This window comes from Myotis yumanensis, unplaced genomic scaffold (genome assembly GCF_028538775.1).
Source record: "Myotis yumanensis isolate MYYU_CA2020_CCGP unplaced genomic scaffold, mMyoYum1.0.hap1 SCAF_1, whole genome shotgun sequence".
In the NCBI taxonomy this organism is placed as follows: Eukaryota; Metazoa; Chordata; class Mammalia; order Chiroptera; family Vespertilionidae; genus Myotis; species Myotis yumanensis.
The window spans coordinates 151,569,793-151,587,267 of NW_027223752.1; the positions used below are offsets into that span (position 1 = coordinate 151,569,793).

General features: G+C 40.9%; 1 pseudogene; it reads right to left on the reverse strand.

The window, feature by feature from the left end:
• Nucleotides 1–15,000: 15,000 nt before the first annotated feature.
• Nucleotides 15,001–15,503, reverse strand: LOC139006039 (jun dimerization protein 2 pseudogene; annotated as a pseudogene).
• Between the last annotated feature and the right edge of the window lie 1,972 nt (nt 15,504–17,475).

The window sequence follows — 17,475 nt, forward strand, 5'->3', positions numbered from 1 at the left end:
TTGGACAATGCTTAGATTTTCAGTTATTAGTAGATTTAGTTTTTATAACTGACTCTGAAAATATTAGAAAAGTAGAATATGTCTGGACTATTCTCAGGAGAAAAGAATAGGAAACTTAATCTATCTTACCTAATAATAGACAAACATGTAAATTGACTGTACCTTTGCTATGCTAACCAGCCAATCAGAAAAGTATGCAAATTGGGGAGAAACCAAGATGGCGGCATAGGTAAACACGGGAGTTTGCTGCCTCGAACAACCACTTCAAAAATACAACTAAAAGACGGAACGGACATCATCCAGAACCACAGGAAAGCTGGCTGAGTGGATGTTCTACAACTAGGAGGAAAGAGAAAAGCATACCGAGGCTCAGAGGAGGCGCAGTGCTGAAGTAAAATACTAAGGTTCGGAGTGCATGTGGAGCGGGCTGGAGGCTGAGGGCGCGGTTGTTTTCAATCGGGAGGGAGTCTCAGGCTCTGAGCTCCAGTTCCGGGCGAGTCTCTAAGGACCCAGACTCATACGGGAGAAGCGGGACTGTCTGGCATCGCTCAGAACCCTAGGGCAGCTTTCTCTCCGTGGGGCTTGCAGCGACTACTGGGACACTGAGAAGCAGAGCCTCTGAGGGCAAGACTGAGAGCAGCCATAATTGCTAATCCCGCCCTGTTGATCCCGTGGGACCCGCCCCGCCCAAGCCCTGCAGGGAGGCTTTTGCTGGATAGCCTCAGGCAAAGGCTAGATTAGCACCTCCCTAGAGATCCAGGAGCCAGGAAGCCCAGAGGTCAGAGTGGGACCATCCAGCTTGCAGCTCCGTGGAACCATAAAAGACACACTCAGGAGGCAGACTCAGTGAGCACCAAAGCCCCATCGAAGCAAGTCTAGCCCCAGAGGGGTGTCTCCAGCACAGAAGCTCTCCCACCGCAGACACAGATGATTCTCACAGCCAATTGACCTGGAGGTCAATTCCTCACAGTGATAACTACAACAATCAAGGCTTAACCACAACAAGACTGTGCACAAAGCCCACAAGGGGGTGCACCAAGAGTGTCTACCTTAGGTAATTGGGACACTTAGCACAGAAAGGCACTCTATCGACACAGCGAAGCATAAAAAAATGCCGAGACAAAGAAACAGGACACAAACGACAGAATTGGAGGAAAGCAAACTGTTGGATATAGAGTTCAAAACCACACTTTTAAGGTCTTTAAAGAACTGTTTAGAAGCCCTCGAAAAGACTGGTAAGACCGCCGATAAATGTAGTGAGATCCTCAAGAAATCTAATGAGACCCTCGATGTTGTGATAAAGGACCAACTAGAAATTAAGCATACACTGACTGAAATAAAGAATATTATACAGACTCCCAACAGCAGACCAGAGGGTTGCAAGGATCAAGTCAAAGATTTGAAATACGAAGAAGCAAAAAACACCCAACCGGAAAAGCAAAATGAAAAAAGAATCCGAAAATATGAAGATAGTGTAAGGAGCCTCTGGGACAGCTTCAAGCGTACCAACATCCGAATTATAGGGGTGCCAGAAGATGAGAGAGAGCAAGATATTGAAAACCTATTTGAAGAAATAATGACAGAAAACTTCCCCTACCTGGTGAAAGGAATAGACTTCCAAGTCCAGGAAGCGCAGAGAACCCCAAACAAAAGGAATTCAAAGAGGACCACACCAAGACACATCATAATTAAAATGCCAAGAGCAAAAGACAAAGAGAGAATCCTAAAAGCAGCAAGAGAAAGAAAATCAGTTACCTACAAGGGAGTACCCATACGACTGTCAGCTGATTTCTCAACAGAAACTTTGCAGGCCAGAAGGGAATGGCAAGAAATATTCAAAGTGATGAATACCAAGAACCTACAACCAAGACTACTTTATCCAGCAAAGCTATCATTCAGAAGTGAAGGCCAGATAAAGAGCTTCACAGATAAGAAAAAGCTAAAGGAGTTCATCACCACCAAACCAGTATTATATGAAATGCTGAAAGGTATCCTGTAAGAAGAGGAAGAAGAAGAAAAAGGTAAAGATACAAATTATGAACAACAAATACACATCTATCAACAAGTGAATCTAAAAATCAAGTGAATAAATAATCTGATGAACTGGTGATTGTAATAGAATCAGGGACATAGAAAGGGAATGGACTGACTATTCTTGGGGGGGGGAGAAAGGGGTGTGGGGGTGAGTGAAGAGATTAGACAACAATCGTGCACCTATGGATGAGGACAGTGGGTGGGGAGTGAGGGCAGAGGGTGGGGTTGGAACTGGGTGGAGGGGAGTTATGGTGGGAAAAAAGAGTAACTAATGTAATAATCTGAACAATAAAGATTTAATTAAAAAAAAAAAAGAAAAAAAAAAGAAAAGTATGCAAATTAACCCAACAAAGATAGCAGTTAATTTGCATATGTAGACACCAAGCAGTGGAGCCCCCTGATGGCCAGGGGGCTGGCTCCAGCCGGCGCCCAGCCAGAGCGAAGGCCTGGGTCCCGGGTGCCGGAGGCAAACTGGTGCCAGCAGCCAGGGGAAAGGAAGGCCTATTGTATGAATCTCTTCATGCAACAGGCCTCTAGTCCTAATATAAGCAGGGTTAATACTCTTACTGTGGAATAGTTATATATTCAGATGGTAAACTCAATTTTTAAGTATATTTAGAGTTAATATTTTATTTAATGCATTATGGTTTGGGGGTAGTTCAGAGAAAGGCCTTTTCAATTCTGAAACTCTCAAAAATTCATTCACTTGTGGCTTCTTTTTACTTTCAAGAATTTATCATCTTATATTAAGTTTTTGAACTTTTGGGCATTTATGCTTATACAAAGTTAGAGGTTTGGATCCAACTTTATTTTTTCAGAAGGATATCCACTTATTGCAAGACTTTTGTTATATAAACATATAGATTATTATTTAATGCTGGAGGATATCATGATATGCCATTTCATTGAGTGCCAGCTACAAGTGTTTATTTCTTCTTCTTCTTTTTACTTAGTTTCTTTTAATTTGTTTTTAACTTTTATTTAAAAACTGTTTTTCAATTACAGTATATATTCAATATTATTTTGTATTAGTTTCAGGTGTACAGATAGTGTTTAAACAATCATAAACTTTGCAAATTGTCTCCCCCCAATATTTCCAATATGCACCTGGCACCACACATAATTATGACAATATTATTGACTATATTCCCTATGCTGTATTTTAGATCCCCATGACTATTTTGTAACTACAGTCTGTACTTCTCAATCCCTTCACCTTCACCTTTTTCACCCAGTGCACCAACCTTACTTTCCTTGGCAACCATCAGTATGTTCTCTGTATATATGAGTCTGCTTCTGTGTGTGTGTGTGTGTGTGTGTGTGTGTGTTTGGGGGGGGGTTCTTCTATATTGTTCTTTATATTTCACATATAAGTTAAATCACATGGTGCTTGTCTTTCTCTGACTGACTAATTTCATTTAGCATAATACCTTCTAGGTCTGTTCATATTGCTGCAAATGGTATTATTTCATTCTTGTTTACGGCTGAGTAATATGTAATTTTATCCACTTGTCTATTGATGGGCACTTGAGCTGCTTCCATAGCGTGGCTATTGTAAATAACACTGCAATGAATATAGGGGTGCATATGTTCTTTAAAATCTGTGTTTTGAGTTTCTGTGACTATATATCCAGAAGTGAAAATTCTGGGTCATAAGGCAATTCCATTTTTAATTCTTTCTTTAACCTCCATTTTGTTTTTCATTCCCATCAACATTGCATGAGGGTTTCCTTTTCTTCACATCCTCACCAACACTTGTCTGTTGATTTATTGATGATAGCCATTCTGACAGGTGTGAGGTGATTTCTCATTGTGGTTTTAATTTGCATTTTTCTGATGATGAGTGATGTTGAGCATCTTTGCCATCTGTATGTCCTCTTTGCAGAAGTGTGTATTCATATGCTCTGCTCATTTTTAAGTTAGATTTTTTGGTGTTGAGTAGTATCAGTTCTTTATAAACTTTGGATATTAACCCCTTATCAGATGTATGATTGATGAATATTCTCTCTTGTTTAGTAGGCTGTCTCCTCCTTTTGTTGATGGTTGGTTTCCTTTGCTGTGCAAGAACTTTTTGGTGTGATATAATATCATTTATTTTTTTCTTTTGCTTCCCTTCCCTGGGGAGATATATCAAATACAAATATAAGTATAAAGTTTTTAGCACTTGGTCATAAATGTGCGGGTTAATGTTTGGATTCTCCCTTCTAATTCATTGATATATATGTCTGTCCTTATGCCAGTAATCAAATTTTATGGGACGTCTTTCCCAGTCATCTTGCATACTGCAAGATTTTTTATGTAATAATAGAAAGTCAGTGTAGTGGAATTTCTTTATCTTTACATCTGTGGATACATTTTGCTTCTTATAGGATCCTGTGGCCAACTTATATTTTACTGACTCCATGAAAGGAGAGGAAAGTAGGCTTACAAAGATAATGTACATCCCCCACCCCATTCAAACTTTTAAATTCAAACCCAGTGTCTCCACCTCACTTCCATTTCCAGCAAATCATGGTTGCTGACTTAATCAGCCTTTTACTTCATTAAGTTTAACTCATATTTCATAGACTTGCCAATAGATTTTACTGTCTAGGAAGAAGATAAAATCTGGACTGTCAGCTTTCCTCTTGGGCAATCTCTCTAATCCATCATCTTGCCATTTACAAGTAGATCCTCTTTTGACCTTGTTCTTTTGTATGACACTGGTGCCAATCTTGTTCCTTGCATAGATCCTATATTTTTAGAAGCCACAGTTCCCTGTATCTGCTTCTTTTACTTAAGCTCTACTTTGTAGCTTAACACATAATTAATGGGATATATGTTTTATCCCATCCAAAGAAAAAAGGTCAAGGTTAGAGCTATTAAAAACCAGGTAGTATTCAACTTATCAGAGACAAATAATAGATTGGTCATTTGAATTTCAAAATTTCAAAGCCAAAGTGTGTGCTGTAGAGAAACATTGAAGTGTAACATAAAGATGAGATGGTTTTACCTTCCCATACTAACAAGCCTGAGGGAAAGGGAAAGGAGAAGTTATATTTAAATAGTGCCGAAGGGCACTACTACATTTGTTTCATTACTGAGATTAAAAATGATTCCATAATGTTTTCTATTTCCTCACTGAAGAAAGGAAGATGAAGATGGAGTACTAGGTTGATTAATAAAGATTTAAAGCTGACTGTCTCTTTTAGAATTTCAGTTAATTAAAATAAGGTAAAAGGTATGATATTGGTTATTTTTTAGAAGAGTTCTTTTGTTTAATATATTTTATTGATTTTTTACAGAGAGGAAGGGAGAAGGATAGAGAGTTAGAAACATCGATGAGAGAGAAACATCGATCAGCTGCCTCCTGCACACCCCCTACTGGGGATGTGCCCATAACCAAGGTACATGCCCTTGACCGGAATCGAACCTGGGACCTTTCAGTCTGCAGGCTGACACTGAGCCAAACCGGTTAGGGCGATATTGGTTATTAAACTGACTATTTCTAGTTGTTTTTCCACTATTTCCCGTCAAGTCTTTGCCTCCTTGCTAGTCTTCCTTAATCCTGGAAGTTATAGGAAAACTTCAAAGATATGCACCTGCATATTTGTAATTGAAGGAGAACCCTAGAAAAACTGCTGTCTCTTCGAGTTATCCACTTCTCTCATTAGTTCTGTCATTAATAAATTAATAAATTAATCTCAATATTCATCAGATCCTACTTCAAAGGAGACTACAGGCAGACCTTGGAAACAACGCAGGTTTGGTTCCAGACTACTACAATAAAGCAAGTGTCGTAATACAGGGAGCCACACAAATTTTTGGTTTCCCAGTGCATATAAAAGTTATGTTTACACGATACTGTAGTCTATTAAGTATGCAACAGCATTATGTCTAAGGGAACAATGTAGATACCGTAATTAAAAATGCTTTATTGCTAAGAAATGCTAACCATCATCTGAGCCTGTTGGGAAATGACACCTATGACTTGTTAGAAGCACAGTTGCCACAACCTTCCACTTGTGAAAGAACTCAATATCTTGAAAATACAGTAAAACATGGTATGCCTATAATTTCTACTGTATATGTTATGTTTCTTATTATCTTTCTTTTTTTTAAATCCAAAAAGGTTATTTGTTTCTCCCTAACAAACTTCCTGAAATATCGTGGTTTCAGTAAGTAACATTTATTTTGTTCACAAACCTACACTGAGGAAAGGTGTGGTCAGGACAGCTTGTCTCTGTCCCTCCGGCTTCAATCTGGACAGTTCAATGGTTGGTGGCTGGAATCATTTGAATGGTGGTTCACTAACATGTCTGGTTGCTGATGCTGATGGTTGGTTGGGATGACAGTGCGGAGAGACGGCTGGAACATCTATCCTGGAACCGCCTAGGCACTCACTGTTGCTGAGCTTCTTCACAACATCCCAGGCACCCCACCTCCATCTGCACTTCGTTAAGATGGTAAAATCTTGGACTGCAGCTGGTGCCTGATGCCATAGCAATGGAGACTTGTGGGGGTCAGCCTGAGATAGTGAGCCAGGCAGAAGCGGTGTCGCCTTTTCGAACCCAGCCTTGAAATTCACACAGCATCACTTTCACCATATTTTGTTTATTAGGAGCAAGTCACTAAGGTTGACCCATATTCTACCTTTTTTCATGGAATGAATATTTTAAAATGTAAAGCACATTGAAAAACCAGCATAATCTATGCACCGGCCACATTTTAAAATACTCCTTTCACATGAAAAATACTTTCATCCCTACCCATCCCTGTCCCCCACAAGTCTCAATTACTAGGGCATCAGGCCCAGGCTGCAGTCCAAGATTTTACCATCTGAATGAAGTGCAGATGGGGACGAGGTGCCTGGGATGTGGGTTTTTAAAAAATATATACGTTTTTATTGATTTTTAGAGAGAGAGAGATGGAGAAACATCAACCAGCTGCCTTCCATACAGCCCCTACCAGGGGTCGCGCTCACAATCTTGGCATGTGCCCTGATCAAGTATCTAATTGGCAAACTCAGGACCAACTGAGCCACATCAGCCAGGGATGGGCTGTGTTTTTTTGAATAAAGCCCCTTTGAATATAATTTTTTTCAATATGCAGACTTGAGAACCAAAGAGACAAGTAATTTATCACCCACACACCAACATTCGCTAAATTGCTAAAGACGGCTATTTGGAAGTAGAAGATGGGAGTCACATTAGTCCACAGAAATTCTGATATATTCCTGTATGTTTCCGTTTCTTTGAGTAGGATTTAGTCCTAACTATGTTGGAACGCTTCTCCACAACCTTTTTCTGTACCCTCTGAGCTCTGCATTCTGTCCTCTTCATAAAAAATGTCCTGTGTTAGCCTGCTCTTCCCTGTAGAACATCTAAGACCCACAGGCCTCTGTGGTATACTGTTTAGTCTTCTTTAGTCCAAGTTAGCAAGAAGGGTTTATGCTACTACAAGTCTCTTAAGGCTTTGAGTTTCTTGTGAATTTTATTGGGGTTTATGCCACTAGAAAAACTACCCTCACAAATCATTTTGAGATGAGCTCTTCACCTTGGGCTTCCTGGAGCAACACCTCTAAAATCTTTCTTTCTTTCTTTCTTTCTTTCTTTCTTTCTTTCTTTCTTTCTTTCTTTCTTTCTTTCTTTCTTTCTTTCTTTCTTCTTTCCTTCCTTCCTTCCTTCCTTCCTTCCTTCCTTCCTTCCTTCCTTCCATCCTTCCTTCCTTCCTTCCTTCCTTCTTCCTTCCTTCATTCCTTTCCTTTTTAAAATTTATTTTTCAATTATACTTTACATTCAACATGATCAACTATGCTATATGCCTTTAAATTTCTTATATTCTGACTAGAGGCCCCAGTGCACGAAATTCATGCACTCAGGGATGTGGGGGGAGAGGGCCCCTCAGCCCAGCCTGCGCCCTCTCGCAGTCTAAGAGACCTCGAAGGATATCTGACTGATGGCTTAGGCTCACTCCCCATGGCATTTGGACATCCTTAGTGCTGCCAAGGAAGAGGGAGAGGCTCCCGCCACCACCGCTCTGCTGGCCAGCTGTGAGCCCATCTTCTGGCTGAGCTACCAGGGGGCAGCTCCTGCATTGAGTATCTGCTCCCTGGTGGTCAGTGTGCATCATAGTGACTGGTTGTTCCACCATTTGGTCAATTTGCATATTAGCCTTTTATTATATAGGATGATCCTTAAAGGAATTTGAGGCACCGCCTTAAATCTTTCTGAGATCTTAAGGGTTTTATAGTATGGGCTTCATCCTTAGACCATGTTTTCCTGGAAAAACCATAGATTTGATCTTAGCCCAGAAGCCATTTCTTTATTTTAGCATTATTTGACAATTGGCCATGTGGGGGAGGCTATAAATGAGAAACCAATAAATCCTGGATTTTTATATTTAATAATCTTTCTTTAGCTTATGTTTCTAACAGATTTTTATTTTAGCTGCTTCATGTGAGCATCCTCTTTCATCCTCGTTTCAGTGTCTTTTTATTCACTTGCCCAGAAGCCCTTGCTGGCAGCCTCCTCAGGGGCCATCAGGCCTCCACTCACCATTTCTTGGAGGCCCTTTTGGTTGTCATTCTCTCACTACTCTGCATTATGTTAGGTTCCAGTTATCTATCTCCTATTTCATAAGGCACTCCTATATGTTCATGGTTTTTTTTTAGTGAGAAGGTGTGGAGGGGCGGCAGCACTCTTTTTAGCATCAGTATTTATGCCAGGTATTTATTGCTTCATAATAAACCACTTCCAAACCCTTTGGCCCAGAGCAGCATTTCTTTTGTTCACAGATCTGCAGTTAGGCCAGGCTCACTTCTTTTCCACTTGCCATGAGCTGTGATGACTAGAAGCTGGGGACTAGAATCATCTAAAGCAGCAGTTCTCAATCTATGGGTCGAGACCCCTTTGGGTGTTGAACGACCCTTTCACAGGGGTCATCTAAGACCATCGGAAAACACATATATAATTACATATTGTTTTTGTGATTAATCACTATGCTTTAATTATGTTCAATTTGTAACAATGAAAATACATCCTGCATATCAGATATTTACATTATGATTCATAACAGTAGCAAAATTACAGTTATGAAGTAGCAACGAAAATAATTTTATGGTTGGGGGTCACCACAACATGAGGAACTGTATTAAAGGGAGGAAGGTTGAGAACCACTGATCTAAAGGCTTGTTCATTCATATGTTTGTCAGTTGCAACAGGCTTTTGACTGGGATGTTAGCTGGGCAGGCTCAGCTCTCTGTGACCTGGCTGCTTCATTCTTCACAACACAATGGCTGAGTTCTCAGGGTGAGCTTTCCTAGAGAGAGAAAGGCAGATTGAAGCTGTATCACCAGGCATGGAAGTGACATAGCAGTTCCACCACATGTATTCACTAGAAACCAGTTACTTACCAAAGCCATCACCTATTCCATGCAGCAGTGCCAAAGAATTTGTAGACATGTTTTAAAAACTCCACGCTACTTACTTTGTGTTACCAAATAATCACATCTAAAAGAAATAGTTCTTCCTAAGTCATTACCACTGAAATTCCAGCTAGTTTGTTGTTTTTGTTGTTTAATATGTTCTCTTATTTTCTGGGAAATAACAAAGAGTTACAAGATAGCACTATTGAATTAAGCTGTGGTTTTTGCTTGTTTGTTTGTTTATAAAAAATGTAGGGCTCATCTCCCTAAACTTTCACAGTGAGAGATGTGATTTCTCCTTAATCCTGGGAATCATTTCTTCTTGGAATGCAATTCAAATTGAAATCAAACATTTGTAGTTAAGTAAAAGGCTTGTGTCATTAGAATCCATATTTATAAGATTCGTTAACTAGAGCCTGATTTGAAAGTCTTCTTTTGGGAGGCATATGTTGACTAAGGCCTAAATACCTCAATATGATATCCCTAAAACTTGATTAAAATTATGAAGACTTAGTGGGGGAAAAGGTAGGAGACTTTCTACTAAAAGGTGACATAATCATCTTGAGGAAGCAGACATGACACAATCATAGAGAAAAGATTATAAAATTAAGTACAGATGTTGTGTGGCAAAGGCAACAATGGTAAAAATATATTTTGTGTGACTCCTGGGGGGTTTAACTTTGTTCTTAATTCTGAAAAATTTGATACTCCACATTCTAGGATTCTTCTATAGTACAGATAACATATTATTTAACTAAATTCATTCCAAAATTTTATACTGACATTGTTAGACTATTCTCAGTCTAATTCCTTCAAAAATGAAACTATATTATTTTATTCATGCAGAATGATGATCTTACAGCAAAACTGAAAACTGCATCTTCAAAATGTACATGTCTGGATGGAAAAAATAAACTTCTTCAACAGGAGTTATTATCTATGAAAGCAATAGAAAAGAAATGTGAAAAACTAGAGAACAAAAAACAGAAGTTGAAACAAGAAATAGTAAACCTCAAAAGACATACGGAAATGAACATGGTAGAACTCAGTGAAGTATTACTGTATAAACAGAAAATTGAAGAAAGAGCAAAACAAGATGTAGAAGACAAATTAGAAGAAGCCAATCAAATTTTACAGGTTAATTTATTGATCTTTAATGTGCTCTAATTCATTTCACTGCAAATTACATTTTGGATATATACAGTGTTTTTGCATTTTATTTCTGGAAAGAAGGTGGCATTTGTTTTTCCTGCTTAGTATTTCAATTTCCAACATTATTATCACTAAATTTTGATCTTTCCAAATGATTCTTACTAGAGGATCATTTTATTTTTGAGACTAGTTTATGTAAAACGAGACTATTAGGAAAGAAAAGGGAAAAAAACTAATTTAAAAAATTATTCCATACTCTTGAATTAAGTTATGTTGTTTAACTTATAAAATTTTAAACTGATATGAGTACTAATAGAAGAATGATTAACTTTATAAGTCAGATTTAATTGACTCAAAACTAAAGGAAACAAATATACTATACTTGTTTAGGTTATACTTACTTTAAAAATGTATCCTTTTAATTTGTTTTAGACACAAATAGCATCTAAAGAACTCTCTGAGCAGTTAATAGAATATCGTAATGCTTCAATGAGAAGTCATTTGGAACTCAGAAATAAAGATCTGGAATCACAACTCTCCAAAGTGCAAATTTCTTTAAATGATAGCAGAAGCGAATTGGAAAAATATGAGCGACTCTACTTAGAAGAATTGAAAGGCAGAAAGTTATTGGAAAATGAACTAATTGAGTAAGCCAAATGCAGAATGAGAGAAAATAAATGTAACTCATTAGTTAGCCTCTAAACTTAAAGCATAATTTTTATCATTTCAGGTTCATGAGATTAGTAGGGCGTGAAAGCCAACTAAATGGTATAACCTTGGAAAATGATGTTAGTAAATAAACTTACCCTTTGAATGTTCTTGCAGGACAGTGTCATCTTTCCCCTTTTTTTTGCTTTTACGTGCCTTAATTTTCCTCTTAATATTTCCATGTAGTTAACTGGGTCTACTACCAGTCTTTAAGCTGAGTGTCTTGAAGCTCTAAAATTTAGAAGGTGATATTATTACAAAACTGCTTGTCACAACGCCCCTAAATAGAAATATTAAGATAACAACTTAAACACAAAGGGTTAAGTTACTCCAACACATTCTGGTACTTGGTAATTTTACTTTCTTGATGTGATATTTTTTATGATCACTAGAGGGCGCCTTTAGACAAACTATCCGTTATAGTTTTTCTACTCTATATAAAGACATACATGTTAAATAGGGAAAGATTAACATATGGGTGAGGGGCAGTATAATTGACAAAGTGGCTAAAAATAATGGAAGATGGAAAGGGCAGATCCCACCTCCAATGCCTTGGTAACAATGTTATAAGCTGATGGACTGGAGCTGTTTTAGTTCATTTTGATCACTAGCCAGGTTATCTTGTTCTTCCTTAGAGGATGTTGCTCAAAATTATGCCTTGGTGTGAAATGCTTAATATCTCCTTGTACTACCTGTATTGCACAAGGACGGTGAAAGCAAATGCTTGACAATGTTTTTAAGGGATTTTTTTTTCTTTTTAAATTTCTAAACTTGTTTACTAAACATGTCCAAGGGCATCCTCAAAAATCCTGGAAGTACCACCTTTCCAGAGGCAGAAAGTATTCCCTGATAAGTCCTCTACATCATTTTTTTTTTTATATATTTTATTGATTTTTTACAGAGAGGAAGGGAGGGAGATAGAGTCAGAAACATCGGTGAGAGAGAAACATCGATCAGCTGCCTCCTGCGCATCTCCTACTGGGGATGTGCCCACAACCCAGGTACATGCCCTTGACTGGGATCGAACCCGGGACCCTTCAGTCCGCAGGCCGACGCTCTATCCACTGAGCCAAACCGGTTTCTGCCCTCTACATCATTGAGAGCCATTTCTCTCCCTGCCCTACTTTGAATTACTTTTAGTTAGGAATCCCTTCCCCCCACTCCCTGGAAACATAAGTAGTTCTTTAGAACAATTTAGAAGCTATACTTGCATATAATAGGTTTGCTTTGACACATTTTCGATGTTAAAATGCTGTTTAATAGGAAATTCCATTTACTATTATGACAAGTTAAAAAAATGCAAGTCATTTTGGGAAAAATAAAATACTGAGCATTTTTTGTTTATAATCTTCATAGGACTCAGGAGAGGCTAACAGAGGTCAGAACCGAACTTCTGCTACAGAAAGGGGAGAACCGATTTTTGCATAGCACTCTTAATGTGAGGCCAGTCCTGGAGACACCATGTGCTGGACAGCTTAGTAGTTTTGTGCCCAGTAGATATTCTGCTCCAAGAGAAACCTCAAGGCCATGCACTTCAACTTATGTAATTAAGGTTAGTTGTATTATCATCTTTTCCCTTGGGTTTCAGATTTCTGATATAATTCTCGTGTTTAATTTGGTGAAATTCTGAGTCCTTAATTGGCTAGGGCACACTAATAAAAAGTCTTAATTATTTGTGCACATATAGATTGGAGACAGAAAATTGCAATCTTTTTTTAAGTCACTGGATCTCTCATTTTCAAGATATCCCTATTATTAACGTTATTCAATAAATATGACTAAAGTAACACATTTTAAATTTCTTGAAAAGCTGCATTTAAATTGCATTTTAGAAATTAAATATTATTGTCTAGTAACTAATGGTATACTTGGTGATGCTTTGGGTTACTTTCTAATGGATTTTAGTTTGGTGATGGTTCACAATAATTTTTAAGTTTTTTTGAACCCCAACTTTTCCACTCTAAAGCATAAGTGAATGATTAACATCTAAATACATAACCATATATGGATGTTTGCTATTTAAATGAAATGGACATAAATCCTTTTTATGAGTTAAATGAACTTGTAGCACTGAAAAAATTATTTTCTGTCTTTAGGTGAAAATGTCAACTTCTTAGAACATTTTTAATTTCTATTTACTTTGGCATTTTAAGTTCAATTTTTATAAAATGTCTTGTTGAGCAACTGTACATTTCCTAAATAGTTAAATTTAGTACATATTTGAATTTTATTTTTAAATTTATTTTTAATATTTAAATTTTTAAAATGAAGTTTACGTATATCTGCATATCTTGACAGCACTTGAGTGATTGATGGCAATGAGAGGGAGTCTTGAAATAGCAACAAGCTTTCATTGTGTATTATTGTTATTAAAATACTAGAGGCCTGGTGCATGAAAATTTGTACACTCGGCGGTCCCTCAGGCCCGCCTGCACCCTCTCACAATACAGGACCCCTCGGGTAGGGTTCCTAGGCCTGGCCTGAGATCAGGGCCTATCAGGGCTTTCCTTCCGCTGGCTTTGGCAGCTGGCCCCGCCCATGCCGCTGCCACTGCTTGCCATCTGTGCAGCACTGTTCCCTCCCTTCCCCCGCCGCTGGTTGCTTCCCTCTGCAGGCCACAGGCTTAGGGTGCGATGGCTTGGCTGACCTGAGCCCCCCTCTGCGGAGCGATCGATGACCAGCCGCACACCTGCCACAGTGTCGCTGGCCGGTGGCCTGGGCCTCCCTCTTTCTTTTCTTAAGTAAGAGTAATGTTTACTGAGCAATACTGAACTGAGTACTATGACGGGTTTACCAGGATGGAAATGCACCGCAACCCGCCTCTGCCACCCCCAACACCCAGAGACTCAGAAGTTACACGCAGGAGCCATAACTGCTGAATATCTGTTCCTAACAAACAAACCATAGCATATTTACACTGTATCACATCGGGTGATTATAGAAATCCAGTTATATATTGCTTGTATAATTTTTTTTTTTTTTTTTGGTAAAAAGTATTTTTTAAAAAAGGAAGTATAAAAAACATGTGAAAGTCCTATCAGGACAGCCAGTCTGTAAGCATTCAGTGAACATGTACTTTGGAAGGGCTTCCATGCCTCCTGCCCACAGCAACTCCAGCAGGGCCGGTGAGGGTGCTCCCCGCTGCCACTCCGGGCAGGACTGAGCTGGACCACGGTGGGTGGGTACAGCAGGGCCTGGCACTGTGCTCTTCTCCAGCCTTACATCAGGATCAGGGTCAGGGTCAGTGTCAGGGCTGGGGGGCAGGCAGATTGCAGTTTCACTCTGAGTTCCATCCTCAGCCTAATTTTGGTTGCAACTCATGGCTTTTCCTGGCTGCTCGGAGGTCCTTTGGGTGGGTGCCCTGGTGGAGAGGCCGGAGAAGTGCCCACAGCTGCCTGGTTGGGTGTCTCTCCGGCCCAGAGCCTCTGTCCTGCCTCCTGCAAGCCTGGCCCAAGGCAGAACAGCCCCGCTTCTCCCCCCTCAGGACTACTTTAGTCACAGCGCTTGGTCCTGGGTTTCATCAGCCTGGGTTCCTTCCCCTGGGATGGCTGATCTGAGTTTCACAAAAAAGCCTGGCCAATGCTGGCTGTGCTGAGCCTCATTGAAGAGTTTTTCATGCAGCAGGGAAGAGCCCTCTGGGACCCTCCTCTTCCTCCCTCTCCTCAAGTCCTTCTCCTCCTCTTCCTCCTCCCAGCCCATGGTCACTTCTTCTCCAGCTGCTCCCGCAGTGGGTTGCCTTCTGAGCCGGGGGTCTTAACGCTGTCGGTCCTGACGACGCCGGTTGAGCATCAGGGTGAGCTGCTGTCGCTCCTGCTTCAGCTCCTCCATCTGGGTTTTCAGCTCCGCATTCATGAGCTCCAGCCACTCAGATTCCCGCTGCAGAAACTCCTTCCGTTCCTTCTGGTTTCTGCATGGGTCTGCCGCCACTTCGTTCTTTTCCTGGCACCTTTTCCTCCGCTCCTCTTCCTCATCTAGCTCACTTTTCACAGGTGGAGGCTTCTTGCCCAGTTTCACCTCCAGGAAGTGCAAAGGGGTGACCATGGCCCCAATGTTGTGGATGTCAGCGTATTTCAGCTCAAATGCAGTCAGGGCCGAGCTGGGGGAATCCGGTCAGGGGACCGAGCCCTGGCAGAGAGCCCGCAGTCATGGAAGGGTCTGGGATATGCCCAGGCTTCATAGCAGGAGGAGTGGCAGTCCAGCCCTGCAGAAGCTGCAGGCGGGGGGGTGAAGGTGGGGGCTTGGGCTAGGCTGCAGGCACCATGCGGCATCCACCGCTGCCAGCAGCGCCTCCCTTCCCAGCCGCTGAGCATGTCTCCCGCAGGCTGTGGCCTGGGACTCCCTCTTTGAGGTGATTGATCGCCCCTAACCACTCTGCCTGCCTGCCTGATCACCCCTAACCACTCTGCCTGCCTGCCTCATCGCCCCTAACCACCTGGGTCTGGGTTCTGGTCATTATGCTTTTTTGGTCCTTAGGCTTTAATTACATAGGATTCCTTCTTCATTTTATTATTGAGTTCATCAGATCCAGAATTTGTTTGTTTCTTTTTGTAGTTCTCATCTGTTTGGCAAAGTACTCCTGTTCATTAATTTTATTCCTGAGCTCATTGGACTGACTTTTGAGTTTTCTTGTATCTTGCTGAGTTTCTCCATGACTGCTGTTTTGATTTTTCTGTTCATTTAGATCACAATCATCCATTATTTGAAGTTTCTTTCTAGAGAATTGTCATTTTCTTTCTGTGTTAGCGTTACCATGGTGGTCCAGGCTGCTTCATGGGTTGTTCCTCTGCTGGCACATTTGAAGTGATGAATACTTTTCTTACTTAGGAATGTTGTGATTTTCACAATTCAGCAGGTTGATAATTTGAGGTCTTTCTTTTGTTTACCAGTAGATGGTGCTATAGCACAGATTTTGTTTTTTCTTACCTGTACTACTTATGCTTGGGGAAGGGGAGGTGGTGAGTCATGGTGTGGGAGGCTTAGCCCTGTACATGGGGGAGACCAAGGGTGGTGGGTGCCAATGCCGTATCCGGGTCTCAGGGCACCACCACGATGGTAGGGGGGATGTGGCCAGTTGAGGGGAACCAGTTTGTGAGCCCACTGAGCTGCTACCTCATTCCCTTTGGCCACGGGCAGCACTGTGCTGTGGCCTGGAGGCTGGAGGCTTGGCTCTGCTGCTGCTACTGGTCTGTGGAGGTGTGAGCACAGCTGCAGCTGGGGAGGGATCTGGATTTGGGGAGGGGGAGGGAGTGCTACTGGGCAGTGGTGTGGGCACTGCACCCTGCCTCCCCCACCAGTACTGTGTTTGCTGAGGCTGTAAGTTCAGCCTTGTCCTTGGAGAACTGCAGTAGGGGCCTGTCCCTACTCCTCTCTCCATCCTGCCTCTCCTGCACATCCCAAGACGCCCACTTCCCAGGTGAGCAGAGGAACCTTTGTTGGGTTCCAGATGTCCACTTGTAGATTTAAGAGGAGACACACTTTGTCATGATGCTGATGTCACACGCTGAAATACCCATTTCAATCAATGCATGTTGGTTTGTCATTTTGATTATGTTTTTATGGTCTAATTAATGCAGAGAAAGGTAGCACAGGCCTGTGCTAAATGAGGCTTCAACCTTTTTTTTTTCATTTGGCTTTTTCATAACACATCATAGAAGAGCAAAGCTAAGGATTTTTAGACAGCCAAATAGAGTGTAAGTACTTCCAAATTTGTGAAACCGGAATACCGAAAGAAAATGCTAAATGCTTCTACAAATTGTTAAGCAAGTTATGATGCAAACTTAAAATGTTATCATTAGTTCTCACCAGAAAAATCAGATAATGTCTTATTTTATAAGATGAAGATTAAAGAGTATGTAAATGCAGAAGCAATGCAAGAGAATATTTTTGGGAAGAAAGAGGTGTTTACTTTTAGTATCTATACTAATAAAAAGGTAATATGCTAATTAGACCAGATGTCTTCTGAACATCCATCCAGACGTCCTTCTGGACAAAGCCACAGTGGCGGGGGCCGAGGCGGAGGCGGTTAGTGTGACCAGCCTGGCAGGGGAGGGTGGTTAGGGATGACCAGGCCAGCAGGCGAGCAGTTAGGAGCTATCAGGCTGGCAGGCAGGGGCGGTTAGGGTGATCAGGCCAGCAGGCAGAGAGGTTAGAGGCCATCAGGCAGGCAGGCAGAGAGG